The sequence below is a fragment of the Myxocyprinus asiaticus genome, chromosome 6 (genome assembly GCF_019703515.2).
Source record: "Myxocyprinus asiaticus isolate MX2 ecotype Aquarium Trade chromosome 6, UBuf_Myxa_2, whole genome shotgun sequence".
NCBI classification, from domain to species: Eukaryota; Metazoa; Chordata; class Actinopteri; order Cypriniformes; family Catostomidae; genus Myxocyprinus; species Myxocyprinus asiaticus.
This window is the reverse complement of record NC_059349.1, coordinates 17,372,526-17,386,219: the sequence shown is the minus strand read 5'-3', so window position 1 is coordinate 17,386,219 and position 13,694 is coordinate 17,372,526. Positions and strand designations below refer to the sequence as shown.

The following is a 13,694-nucleotide window of genomic DNA, read 5'->3' as shown; positions in this document are numbered from 1 at the left end:
GTGACAATAAAGCTCTATTTTGGTCTTGTCACTCCAAATTACAGTGTGCCAGAAGCTGTGAGGTGTGTCAAGGTGTTGTCGGGCATATTGTAACTGGGCTTTTTTGTGGCATTGGTGCAGTAAAGGCTTCTTTCTGGCATCTCGACCATGCAGCTCATTTTTGTTCAAGTATCGTCCTATTGTGCTCCTTGAAACAACCACACCGTCTTTTTCCAGAGCAGCCTGTATTTCTCCTGAGGTTACCTGTGGGTTTTTCTTTGTATCCCGAACAATTCTTCTGGCAGTTGTGGCTGAAATCTTTCTTGGTCTTCCTGACCTTGGCTTGGTATCAAGAGATCCCCGAATTTTCCACTTCTTAATAAGTGATTGAACAGTACTGACTGGCATTTTCAAGGCTTTGGATATCTTTTTATATCCTTTTCCATCTTTATAAAGTTCCATTACCTTGTTACGCAGGTCTTTTGACAGTTCTTTTCTGCTCCCCATGGCTCAGTATCTAGCCTGCTCAGTGCATCCACGTGAGAGCTAACAAACTCACTGACTATTTATACACAGACACTAATTGCAATTTAAAAAGCCACAGGTGTGGGAAATTAACCTTTAATTGCCATTTAAACCTGTGTGTGTCACCTTGTGTGTCTGTAACAAGGCCAAACATTCAAGGGTATGTAAACTTTTGATCAGGGCCATTTGGGTGATTTCTGTTATCATTATGATTTAAAAAGGAGCCAAACAACTATGTGATAATAAATGGCTTCATATGATCACTATCCTTAAATAAAAGACAGTTTTTTTTGCATGATCAGTCATATTTTCAAAATCAATGCCAAAACTTCACAATTTCTGCCAGGGTATGCAAACTTTTGAGCACAACCGTATGTATGTATATACACTATATTGCCAAAAGTATTCACTCACCCATCCAAATAATTGAATTCAGGTGTTCCCATCACTTCCATGGCCACAGGTGTATAAAATGAAGCACCTAGGCATGCAGACTGCTTCTACTAACATTTGTGAAAGAATGGGCCACTCTCAGGAGCTCAGTGAATTCCAGCGTGGTACTATGATAGGATGCCACCTGTGCAACAAGTCCAGTCGTGAAATTTCCTCGCTACTAAATATTCCACAGTCAGCTGTCAGTGGTATTATAACAAAGTGGAAGCGATTGGGAATGACAGCAACTCAGCCATGAAGTGGTAGGCCACGTAAAATGACAGAGCGGGGTCAGCGGGTGCTGGGGCGCATAGTGCGCAGAGGTCGCCAACTTTCTGCAGAGTCAATCGCTACAGACCTCCAAAGTTCATGTGGCCTTCAGATTAGCTCAAGAACAGTGCATAGAGAGCTTCATGGAATGGGTTTCCATGGCCGAGCAGCTGCATCCAAGCCATACATCACCAAGTGCAATGCAAAGCGTCGGATGCAGTGGTGTAAAGCACGCCGCCACTGGACTCTAGAGCAGTGGAGACGCGTTCTCTGGAGTGACGACTCACGCTTCTCCATCTGGCAATCTGATGGACGAGTCAGGGTTTGGCGGTTGCCAGGAGAACGGTACTTGTCTGACTGCATTGTGCCAACTGTGAAATTTGGTGGAGGGGGGATTATGGTGTGGGGTTGTTTTTCAGGAGCTGGGCTTGGCCCCTTAGTTCCAGTGAAAGGAACTCTGAATGCTTCAGCATACCAAGAGATTTTGGACAATTCCATGCTCCCAACTTTGTGGGAACAGTTTGGGGATGGCCCCTTCCTGTTCCAACATGACTGCGCACCAGTGCACAAAGCAAGGTCCATAAAGACATGGATGAGCGAGTTTGGTGTGGAAGAACTTGACTGGCCTGCACAGAGTCCTGACCTCAACCCGATAGAGCACCTTTGGGATGAATTAGAGCGAAGACTGCGAGCCAGGCCTTCTCGTCCAACATCAGTGTCTGACCTCACAAATGCGCTTCTGGAAGAATGGTCAAAAATTCCCATAAACACACTCCTAATCCTTGTGGAAAGCCTTCCCAGAAGAGTTGAAGCTGTTATAGCTGCAAAGGGTGGGCTGACGTCATATTAAACCCTATGGATTAAGAATGGGATGTCACTTAAGTTCATATGCGTCTAAAGGCAGGTGAGCGAATACTTTTGGCAATATAGTGTATATAATTATATAATTATATTTATTACAAAAAATAAATAATAATGTTTTAAAATACATGAAGCAAAATTATCTATCAAGCATTGTGGCTCAACAGCTAGAATTTGTTTCCCATGTATCATGTGCAAATATTGTCAACATTCTTCTTATTTTGTTTTGTGGGTGATTTACCAAGGAATTAAAGCAAGTTTGCTAAATGTAAATTTATTCAGAGAGTCTTCACAGATCTTTTTAAGTAGGGTCTTCATCTACTGTCTTATATTATCATAACACCACAGACAGATGATTAACTCAGCTGGATCAGGAGGTGAGTGAGATGTTATAGTACTAGAATGCAATTTGGTTCTTTTGATCATTATGGCTAAAGGCTTAGGGCTGTGGGCTGTATGCATTGGGTTTCTGTCAGAGGCCTGTAACTCCTAGGTTGGCCTCCCCGCTGAAAAGACCAGCATTGTTGGTCACCATCTTATGTTGTGTTTTGTGTGCTGGTCTCCCAGCATGGAATGTTGGTATGCTTGTGAACCCACCAGGCTTTTAAACTAGCTCAACCAGCTTCATCTGGAAGACCATGCTGGTCATGCTGGTGTTGCTGGTGAAAAGCATGGCTATGCTAGTTCACCAGCTAGACCAGCACCAAACCAGCACTTACCAGCATAAACCAGCCTAGACCAGCATGGGAACTGCATGCTGGTTAAGCTGGACTTTTCAGCAGGGCTTACAACATCTCACCCTGTGAAATGTGACATTTTTATGAATGAAATCCTCAGATATGGTTACAGTAAGAGGAGGATGCGAACAGGTTGGCAACAGCTAGGATTAGACTATTCTTGGATGGCAAAACAGTAATTCCTGCACCTGCAGAGCATAGTCAAGCTAGACTGAAAACAGCAGGTAGTAAAGACAGTGGACAGAGTTCAACAAATTTCCCTTACTTTAGTTATGAATGAATTCGCCCCATATAGAAAGATACTTGCAAACAACTTTGCCTTCAGTGCACTACATTAAAAATTCCTTCTTTACTTCAAGATGGTCACAAAGCTGGGTTGATGGGAACAATTGCTTAACTTTGGAGCCCATTTAGATGTTATTTTGTGTCCCTTCTGAAACCTCTCCAGTACAAACTTTTACTCTGTGCCATTAGAGGTCGTTATTTGAAGTAGAAAAATCATAAACGTACATTGCCAATATCTGATTGCAATATAGGCCCACTTGAGAGAATGAAAATGTATATTGGAGAAGCACTGAGAAATAGAGCCTTTATATATATATATATAGTTGAAGTTTCCGTCCTTGCTTCCTCCTTGGCAACATACATAGAACCGTGTTACTATATATATATATATATATATAGTAACACGGTTCTATGTATGTTGCCAAGGATGAAGCAAGGATAGAAACTTCAACTCAAACAATGGGTTTTATTTTCACACTCATTAGATAAATACTGCTTTTCAGCACAGTCTTCCCAAACATATTAGCATGCCGACACACATAGGACATGCGTGCCAGTCTCAATCTCTCTCCACCTCTGCTGTTCTCTCCCTCTTTATAGCTCTCCCCAGCATTTCTGCAACGAGATACAGCTATTAATCACCAAGAGTACGCTCAGGTGTGAACCCTTACCACTCTCTCTCTCTCCGGATGAACGCTCAACCACGCCCCAACCCCCACATACCCCCACCACCCGACTCAGGCCAGGGAGCCATCTGGCCTGTCCCCCACAGCTGCATGTGCCACTGCCAATCGTTACTGTATATAATGATGTCATCAAGATAGGCAGCAGCGTAAGCAGTGTGGTTTGAGGACTCGGTCCATAAGGTGCTGAAACGTAGCTGGGGCCCCCGAACAAACCGAACAGAAGGGTCACGAATTGGTGTAAGCCAAATTGTGTGGAGAAGGCTGTTTTTCATGGGAAATCGGCATTAAGGGGATCTGCCAATAACCCTTTGTCAAATCCAGTGTCGAGTAAAAGCGACCTGTGCCCAACCAATCAAGCAACTCATCAATACGAGGCATTGGGTATGTGATAAATTTAGACACCGCATTGAATTTCCTATTATCCACACAGAAGCACACTGACCCATCGCTCTTAGGGACTAGAACGACCAGGCTGGACCAATAACTGTGGGATTCTTCTATTACTCCCATATCGAGCATTGCATCTAATTCTTCCCAAACTACTTTTTTCTTGTACTCAGGAAGTCGGTAGGGATGACTACGTACCACTACCCTGGGCGTAGTCTCGATGTGGTGCTATATAATGTTTGTACGTCCAGGCAGAGGCGAGAACACATATGCAAATTATTTTTGCAACATGGCAACCTCTGTGACATGAGATGGTGAGAGGTGGTCCCCACAAGTGACTGGGGTGACATGATTGGCTTTTAAGTTCACCTCGGACCAGAGCTCCGCCCTCTCCACAACCACCATTGTCAACGTCACAGGGACCGCCCCCCTCCATAATTTCCGGAGGTTGAGATGGTTTATTTGATGTGCATCACCCCTATCTGTTTGTTTTACCTCATAATTGAGATCTCCCACTCATCATGTGACCTCAAAGGCTCTTTGCCACTTGACGAGTAATTTGGAGCTCGATGTTGGGAGTAATAAACTCAGCAAAAAATTAAACGTCCCTTTTTCAGTACACTGTATTTTAAAGAAAATTTGGTAAAAATCCAAATAACTTTACAGATCTTTATTGTAAAGGGTTTAAACAATGTTTTCCATGCTTGTTCAATGAGCCATAAACAATTAATGAACATGCATCTGTGGAACGGTCGTTAAGACACCAACAGCTTACAGATGGTAGGCAATTGAGGTCACAGTTATAAAAACTTAGGACACTAAAGAAACCTTTCTACTGACTCTGAAAAACACCAAAAAAAAAGATGCCCAGGGTCCCTGCTCATCTGCGTGAACTTGCCTTAGGCATGCTGCATGGAAGCATGAGGACTGCAGATGTGGCCAGGGCAATAAATTGCAAAGTACGTACTGTGAGACACCTAAGACAGCGCTACAGGGAGACAGGAAGGACAGCTGATCATCCTAGCAGTGGCAGACCACGTGTGACAACACCTGCACAGGATCGGTACATTCAAATATCACACCTGCGGGACAGGTACAGGATGGCAACAACAACTGCCCGAGTTACACCAGGAATGCACAATCCCTCCATCAGTGCTCAGACTATCCGCAATAGGCTGAGAGAGGCTGGACTGAGGGCTTGTAGGCCTGTTGTAAAGCAGGTCCTTACCAGACATCACCGGCAACAATGTCGCCTATGGGCACAAACCCACCTTCGCTAGACCAGACAGGACTGGCAAAAAGTGCTCTTCACTGAGGAAGTTCGGTTTTGTCTCACCAGGGGTGATGGTAGGACTCACGTTTATCGTTGAAGGAATGAGCGTTACACCAAGGCCTGCACTCTGGAGCGGGATCGATTTGGAGGTGGAGGTTCCGTCATGGTCTGGGGCGGTGTGTCACAGCATCATCGGACTGAGCTTGTTGTCATTGCAGGCAATCTCAATGCTGTGTGTTACAGGGAAGACATCCTCCTCCCTCATGTGGTACCCTTCCTGCAGGCTCATCCTGACATGACCCTCCAGCATGACAATACCACCAGCCATACTGCTCATTCTGTGTGTGTGTCTGCAAGACAGGGATGTCAGTGTTCTGCCATGGCCAGCAAAGAGCCCGGATCTCAATTCCATTTGTTCAGGGACACATTATTCCATTTCTGTTAGTCACATGTCTGTGAAACTTGTTCAGTTTATGTCTTAGTTGTTGAATCTTTTTATGTTCATACAAATATTTACACATGTTAAGTTTGCTGAGAATAAAAGCAGTTGAAAGTGAGAGGACGTTTCTTTTTTTTTTTTTTTTTTTTTTGCTGAGTTTACAAGCACTTTGTTTCCTGGTGCAAATTCCCGTAGCCGAGTGCCCATATCATACAGTCGGTTTTGACGTTCTTGAGCTTGGTGCAAATTCTCCCGTGTTAGTTGACCCAAAGTGTGGAGTTTTGCTCCATGATCAAGAACATACTGAATTTTGTTTTGACTGTTTGAATGTCCCTCTTCCCAAGCTTCCCACATGACGTCGAGTACACCACGCAGCCGACGCCCATACAGCAGCTCAAATGGGGAAAACCCTGTGAAGGCTTGAGGAAACTCTCGAACTGCGAATAACAGGGGTTCAAGCAACTTATCCCAATTCCTAGCGTCCTCGTGCACGAACTTACAAATCATATTTTTCAGTGTTTTATTCAATCGTTCCACCAAACCATCTGTCTGTGAGTGATAAACACTGGTGCGAATAAAACCCAATAATTCGTACAGTTCACGTAGTGTACGTGACATAAATCTAGTGCCTTGATCAATGAGGATTTCTTTCGGAATCCCCACTCGGGAGATTATTCTGAAGAGCACCTCCGCCACACTACATGCTGAGATGTTGCGCATAGGCACTGCTTCCAGATATCACGTTGCATAGTCCACCAGAACTAATACAAAGCAATGCCCGCATGCTGTCCGTTCTAATGGCCCGACGAGGTCCATGCCAATTCTTTCAAAAGGGTCTTCAATTAGCGGTAGAGGGAGCAATGGCGCTTTTGGGGTGGCCAGTGGATTCACCAGCTGACATTCATGGCATGCTGCACACCACCTGTGCACAAACCCCGCAAATGCCTGGCCAATAGAAATGGGCCATTATGCGGTTCTGTGTTTTTCCCTGTTCCAAGTGTCCCGCCATCGTATTATAATGAGCCATCTGGAATAACATTTCCCGACAGCTCTTTGGCACTAACAACTGGGTTGTATTTTCCTTTGTGTGAGTTTCAGACACGCCCCAACATCCATATATATATATATATATATATATATATATATATATATATATATATATATATATATATATATATATATATATATATATATATATATATATATACAGATATATTACTTATTTGTGTGTACACTTTATTGTAGTCCTCTCCTTCATCTTTCACATCTTTCACATCAGGTGTGTGTAGGCTGCTGGCCTCTTTGCTTTATGGGCTGGAGTCTCACATGGACACCACAGAGGACAGCACTTTTCTACTGGACATGCTCATGTGTAATACTCTGCATCTGCTTATTAAGGTCAGACTTTATTTTAGCTGCAACCAAATATACTAAAGATGAGTGGGTTAGTGTTAGCCCACTTAAGTGACTGCTCTTTGCCATTGCTGTGACTTGAACTGCATGGGTAAAATTATTCAGTTCAGTTGGTTCCATCTGCTTGACCATAACAAAATACAATATAGCTTCATTTACTTAAAGGGATAGTTCACCTAAAAATGAAAATTCTCTGATCATTTACTCACCCTCATGCCATTCCAGATGTATATGACTTTCTTTCTTCTGCTGAACACAAACAAAGATTTTTAGAAGAGTATTTCAGCTCTGTAGGTCCTCACAATGCAAATAAATGGGTACCAAAATTTTGAAGCTCCAGATATGACATAAAGGCAGAATAAAAGTAATCCATTACTTAAATGGATTTTAAATGGAAAATAATCCAGTGGTTAAATCCATACCTACAGAAGCGATATGATAGTGTAGGTGAGAAACAGATCAATATTTAAGTCCTTTTTTACCATCAATCTCCATTTTCACTGACAAATTCTTCTTCTTTTGTTTTTGGTGACTGGCCAGGGAGGAGAATTTATAGTAACAAACAACATAAATATTGATATTTTTCTTACCCACACTTATCATATCACGTCTGAAGATATGGATTTAACCACTGGAGTCTTATGGATTACTTTTATGCTGCCTTTATGTGCATTTTGGAGCTTCAAAATGTAGGTACTCATTCACTTGCATTGTATGGACCTACAGAGCTGAAATATTCTTCTAAAAATGTTTGTTTGTGTTCAGCACAAGAAAGAAAGTCATGCACATCTGGGATGTCATGAAGGTGAGTAAATAATGAGAGAATTTTCATTTTTGGGTGAACTATCCCTTTAATCATTCACTCATTCATATATTTGCCCACTCAATCACTCACTTACTCACTAACTCACATATTCACTCTCTAATTTATTCAATCACCCATTCATTCACACTCACATATTTATTCACTTGCTCGCTCACTTGTTTATTCATTCATTCATTCACTCACTCACTCACTCACTCACTCATTTATTCACTCACTCACTTACTCAGGCTCAAGTAATGGGCACACTGGCATTTGTTCCTGATGAAATCTGTTGTAAGCTGAGTTCTCTAAACACTGCAGCGAGTGTACACCCAGCATCATCATTTGCTGGCAGACGGGTTTAATGAATCCAGCACATGCTGTCTGTGACACAAAGAGAGGGGGAGGTGAGGAGGGAGGGAGGCAGGAGAGGTCGAAGGGGAAGGGGAGACTGCGATAAAAGTGCAAACAGAGCTCAGCTGGACTGCTGAGTGCTTGGTTCAATGAGTCACGTGTAGCTTTTAAGTGTTCAGTGCTCTTGCGGAAAGTTGGTCTTGTAATGCAAAGATACAATCAGATTTTCCATTTGATCGGACATAGACTACAAAACCGCTCTGAAAATTGTTTCATAAAAAATTTATATCAGTGTTACAGAAAATGTTTAAGTATATAGAGAATCTATACAGAGAAACACTGGCTGCCATATTGATAGCTGTCATATTTGTGAATACCTACATTATACTGTATTCTCAAAATGTACTAATACTTTTCCATTGTAGTCTACATGAATGCACCATCATGCTGTCATGAGACGTACACTCACACAAACTTGCAAGCACCCACCTGCTGAGGGACCCTGTCAAAGTTATGTGTTTTTTACATAGACAAGTGTCTCCCTAGAGGCATGCTATGATTATTTACGAATCGAGCACAACATTTCTGTGTCAGTCTGAAATATCTTAGATTGATACACCAATTCTCACCACACAGCATGTTCCAACTAATGTCAGAATCCATCTCAGAGCAGAACACAAACATGCAACTAAAGGATTATACTAAGTATGCGTGAACAAAATGTTCCTGTTTTTTCCAAGGCACTACCATGTGACTGTAAAGGAAATCTGACTCTTTTCTGTTGGAAAATAAGCAATTACAAACAAAAAGAATCTTTACAAGAAATGTACCATAAGAATCTGAATATAACTGGATAAGAATCGCACATCACTGGGCTTTTAATATTTCCCTGCAGCTTTGTAATTGGAAAGAATTACAAGTGATTTATGTTGTGAAAATAAATATTTTATATATTTACTTAGCTTCTTGAATTCAAATGATTTTTTGGCCTACCTCTGTGTAAGGTGTGAATTTTGGCTAGTGGAAATACAGAGACAGCCAGTGTGTCGAGAAAATTTATGGGCAGTTTTGTGGATCCGGTCTCTGCCCCATACCTACATCCCTACATGTAGAGGTTTTCAGTGTGTGATATCATTGTTTAAATAAAAAGTAACATTCTTTTACTTAATACAGCTGTTGTGAAACATGTTTTTATGAGCACTGTTAGCTGTGTGAGGGCCGTAAATATGATTACATCTTTCCCATTGCCTGAGCTGTACATGAAATCCAGCCAATGGACAAACAAATGGCTTTTTCTTGAAGCTTTTTTCTTTTGTTTTATTTGAATGTCTTTGAATGATTTAACACAGTCTGGTGGCTTGTCTGCTCAACAGATTCTCAGGCCTGGTGACACTGTGTGATATATTACTCAGATAATAAGGTCAATAACGTGATGCAATTTTTTTTTGTGCAGGTCAAAAAACATAAAACAATTATGATAACACAAAATAATTACTTGAAAACACCTCTACTATGATGTTGAATATGTTTTCAATTTCTGAGTTCAAAGTCATTTTTATACCAAAGAAAAACAATTCTAAGTGATGTAACTGAGACAGTAAATAAATAAACAAACAAAAAAATTAATTAAAAGCTGAAATTCTTGAAAAAAAAAAAATTATGTTTGCAGTTTTGGAAATAAATAAGCAGTACAACAATTTTCCTTAAATATTATTAATATTTGAAAAACTTTAGTCAATCAAATTAAGTTCAGACTCTGTAACCAACATGCAGGTAGCCATTTGTTGTCATGTGACAATAAAACAAAAAAACAAAACAAAACAGAGGACCGCTTAAAGGGTAGTTCACCAAAAAATGAACATTCTCTCATCATTTACTCACCCTCATGCCATCCCAGATGTGTATGACTTTCTTTCTTCTGCTGAAAACAATTTTAGAAGAATATTTCAACTCTGTAGGTCCTTTCAATGCAAGTGGATGGTGACCAAAACTTTGAAGCTCCAAAAAGCACATAAAGGCAGCATAAAAGTAATCCATATGACTCAAGTGGTTAAATCTATATCTTCAGAAGCAATATGATAGGTGTGGAAAGAGCAATATTTAAGTCCTTTTTTTACTCTAAATCTCCACTTTCACATTTACATCTGAAAGTCACATGTGGTGCCTGTTTACTTTCACTTTCACATATGTGCTTTTTGGAGCTTCAAATGTCTGGTCACCATTCACTTGCATTGTATGGACCTACAGAGCTGAAATATTCTTCTAAAATTTTTTGTTTGTGTTCAGTAGAAGAAAGAAAGTCATACACATCTGGGATGGCATGAGGGTGAGCAAATAATGAGAGAATTCTCATTTTTGGGTGAAATATGCCTTTAAGACCCTCATGACTGTATGATGTTTTTAACTCTTTTTTCATTTTTATTTTTATGAAACAGCCTTTTTTGTTCAGGTCAAATGGAGTAACCCTGAGACAACGTCTTGATATTCACGAAAAACAAATGTACCTTGAAAAATACGTTTGAAAATTATTTTTTTTTAATTAACGATGAAGTTGCGTACACTCGCAAGGTGCAAGGAAATTAATTCAATAAGTTTTACTTGATCGTTACACCATTTTACATTTTTTAACTAAATATCCTTTTTTTTTTTTTTTTTTTTTTTTTTTTAGAAAATGCTTTAAATGTTTAAAAAATATATTAAACCATCATGGACACAAAGATTACTTTTTATGAACTTATGAACTGCACAGAACAAGATTTTTAAACATTTCTTATGTTTATTGCCTCGGTTAGACAACCTTATTTGTCACATTTTGCTACTAGATGAATTTCGGGGTTGTGGGTGAAAAGCGTGAGTGGCACCTCAATGGGCCACATTACATCGGTCTGCAGTCTAATGCCACTTCTCCTCTGATCACAGGTCTATGATAGGCTGCAGAAGTACAAGGCACTGCGACCTGCTCCACTGCTGGATAGCACACAGGGCCTGGCTCAAGAGGTAAGTGCTCCTCTGGGGCATCTTGTGGTCTTTGTCTGCAGACCAGAGTGTGCAGACAATCCAGTTGAGCTGGAAGAGGTTTCAGTTGCAAGATCTTTAGTCTGTCTAGTGTTGTCTGTCTGAAGCGTACTGAAAGGGATAACTAGTAAATACTAGAGTTACATAAACATACATGCATTTACACAGACTTTCACTTATTTATTGTCTTATTTTTATGAAAATAGTGGTTTGGCAAGTGTTGTATATATTCAGTGCCAAAATGTCTTTTATGTGTATCAATGCCTGACATGACCAAATATCCACTTGACTCTTAAACTGTAATTTTCAATCATATAGCAAAAGTATATGATGTTTATGTTATCAGTTGGATTTTAGTTAAAGGCATGAAAATTCTGCCATCATTTACTGAATTCATGTTATTTACGACCCGTATGACTCCCCTATGACAAAAAGGGAGAATATTACATATCGACAGTCTTAGTCACCATTCACTTTCCTTACTTTTCCTTACAATGAAAGTGAAAGCTGTATGAGACTAAATATTCTGCTTAACATCTCTTTTTGTGTTCCACGGAAGAAAGATTTATTTTCTTGTGTGAGCTTTCCCTTTAAGTCTCTGTCCATTCTCTTTACAGTTATCTCCCTTTATTAGTATTAAAACTTTTATTATAAAAACTTTTTTAATTCCACTTCCTTGCACATCTTGCAGAAACAATCAGCCCTTTCTGTGTGCTGGTATCAGCTCAATTCTGCAGAGACTTCTAAAACAGAAGATTATCTCCAGCCTGTGACTGTATATGCCATATTTCATTAAGGCAAAGAGTAGGTTTAAAGTGATATCACTTTCCATTTTCCCTTTGCCTAAAAATGAGAGGGATATTTTGGAGCATTAAGCCGTTAAAAGTGTTTTCCTTATGTTGCAGCTCAGTGTAAAATTTCTGTTTTGGAGATTTAATGTATGTTTAATGTCAGGTCCGGTGTCACTCACAACCACATTCAGTCTAGTTGGTCGCTGTTTTGGCTGAGCCACACATTTCTCCAGGGCTCCTGGTACTGTGGATTTTTGACCTGCTATGCAGACACTCACATTATATTGTCAAGTGGGCTTGGATCGATTGAACTAGACTCCCAAGTACTTTCAAAGCAAACTGGCACCAAATCGTTTCATGATACCTGGAGCATAAACTAATCTAAATAGGATGGTCAGTGGTTCATTAAGAGACTAATTCTTACCAAGATGGCATATTAATTATTTGTACATTATATTATACAGACTGTATAGAGATTATTAAGTGGTGAATGTTGAATGTCTTTCACCTTTGATAATATTTGCCTTTTGTTCCAGTTGGCAGAGGAGCTGCATGACGAAGTCGCCTTCACAGAGACGACAGAGCTGTTATACCTGCTCTTCAACCCTCATTTATGGGTGAGAAGAGAACATACAGTGTAGTTCAGAAGTCCATATTGAAAATCTGGGATTCAAAATATGTTTAAACCTCGAAATAAGCAGAATGTTTTAGGATTTGGGAAAAAATATATATATAATGTAAATGAATAATAAATATTTAAGATTATGCACTATTTCTAGATCACAAACAATAAGCAAATTGGTGACATTGACTATGTTAACTCATGTACTAAAAATGTACAGATTTCTTTGCTTCTTTTCTTTGCTTGGATCATCAGGCTTTGCACAAATTGTGGAGTCCATGCCAGCTCGAGTGCATGCTGTCATTAAAAGAATATTCTTGGTTCAATTGACAGCATTTGCAACATTATATTGATTACCACAAAAAAAAAAAAAATAATAATTACGACTCGTCCCTCCTTTTTTTAAAAAAAGAAAAAGAAAAAAGAAAAAAATCAGGCTACAGTGAGGCACTTACAATGGAAGTAAATGGGGCCACATTTTTGGAGGGTGTAAAGGCAGAAATGTGAAGATTATAATTTTATAAAAGCATTTACATTAATTATTTTCTTAGAAAACATATATATTTGAGCTGCAAAGTTGTTTAAATCATAATTTTTACAGTCATTTTAGGCTTTTAGGGTTTGTTGACATTACAATGTCATCACAACAATGTTGTAAAATTGACTATAACTTTACATAGAAAAGGTTAGTAAGAGATTTTAGCACACTAAAATCATGTTAACATGCATATTGTTTACATCTTGTGGCTATACTTTTGAAACAGTGAGTATTTTAATGTTTATGGATTGGCCCCATTCACTTCCATTTTTAGTACCTCAC

At 39.7% G+C, this 13,694-nt stretch overlaps 1 pseudogene; it reads left to right on the top strand.

The window, feature by feature from the left end:
- LOC127442246 (MAGUK p55 subfamily member 7-like) overlaps positions 1 to 13,694 on the top strand; it is an 84,521-nt pseudogene that overhangs the window by 5,342 nt on the left and 65,485 nt on the right.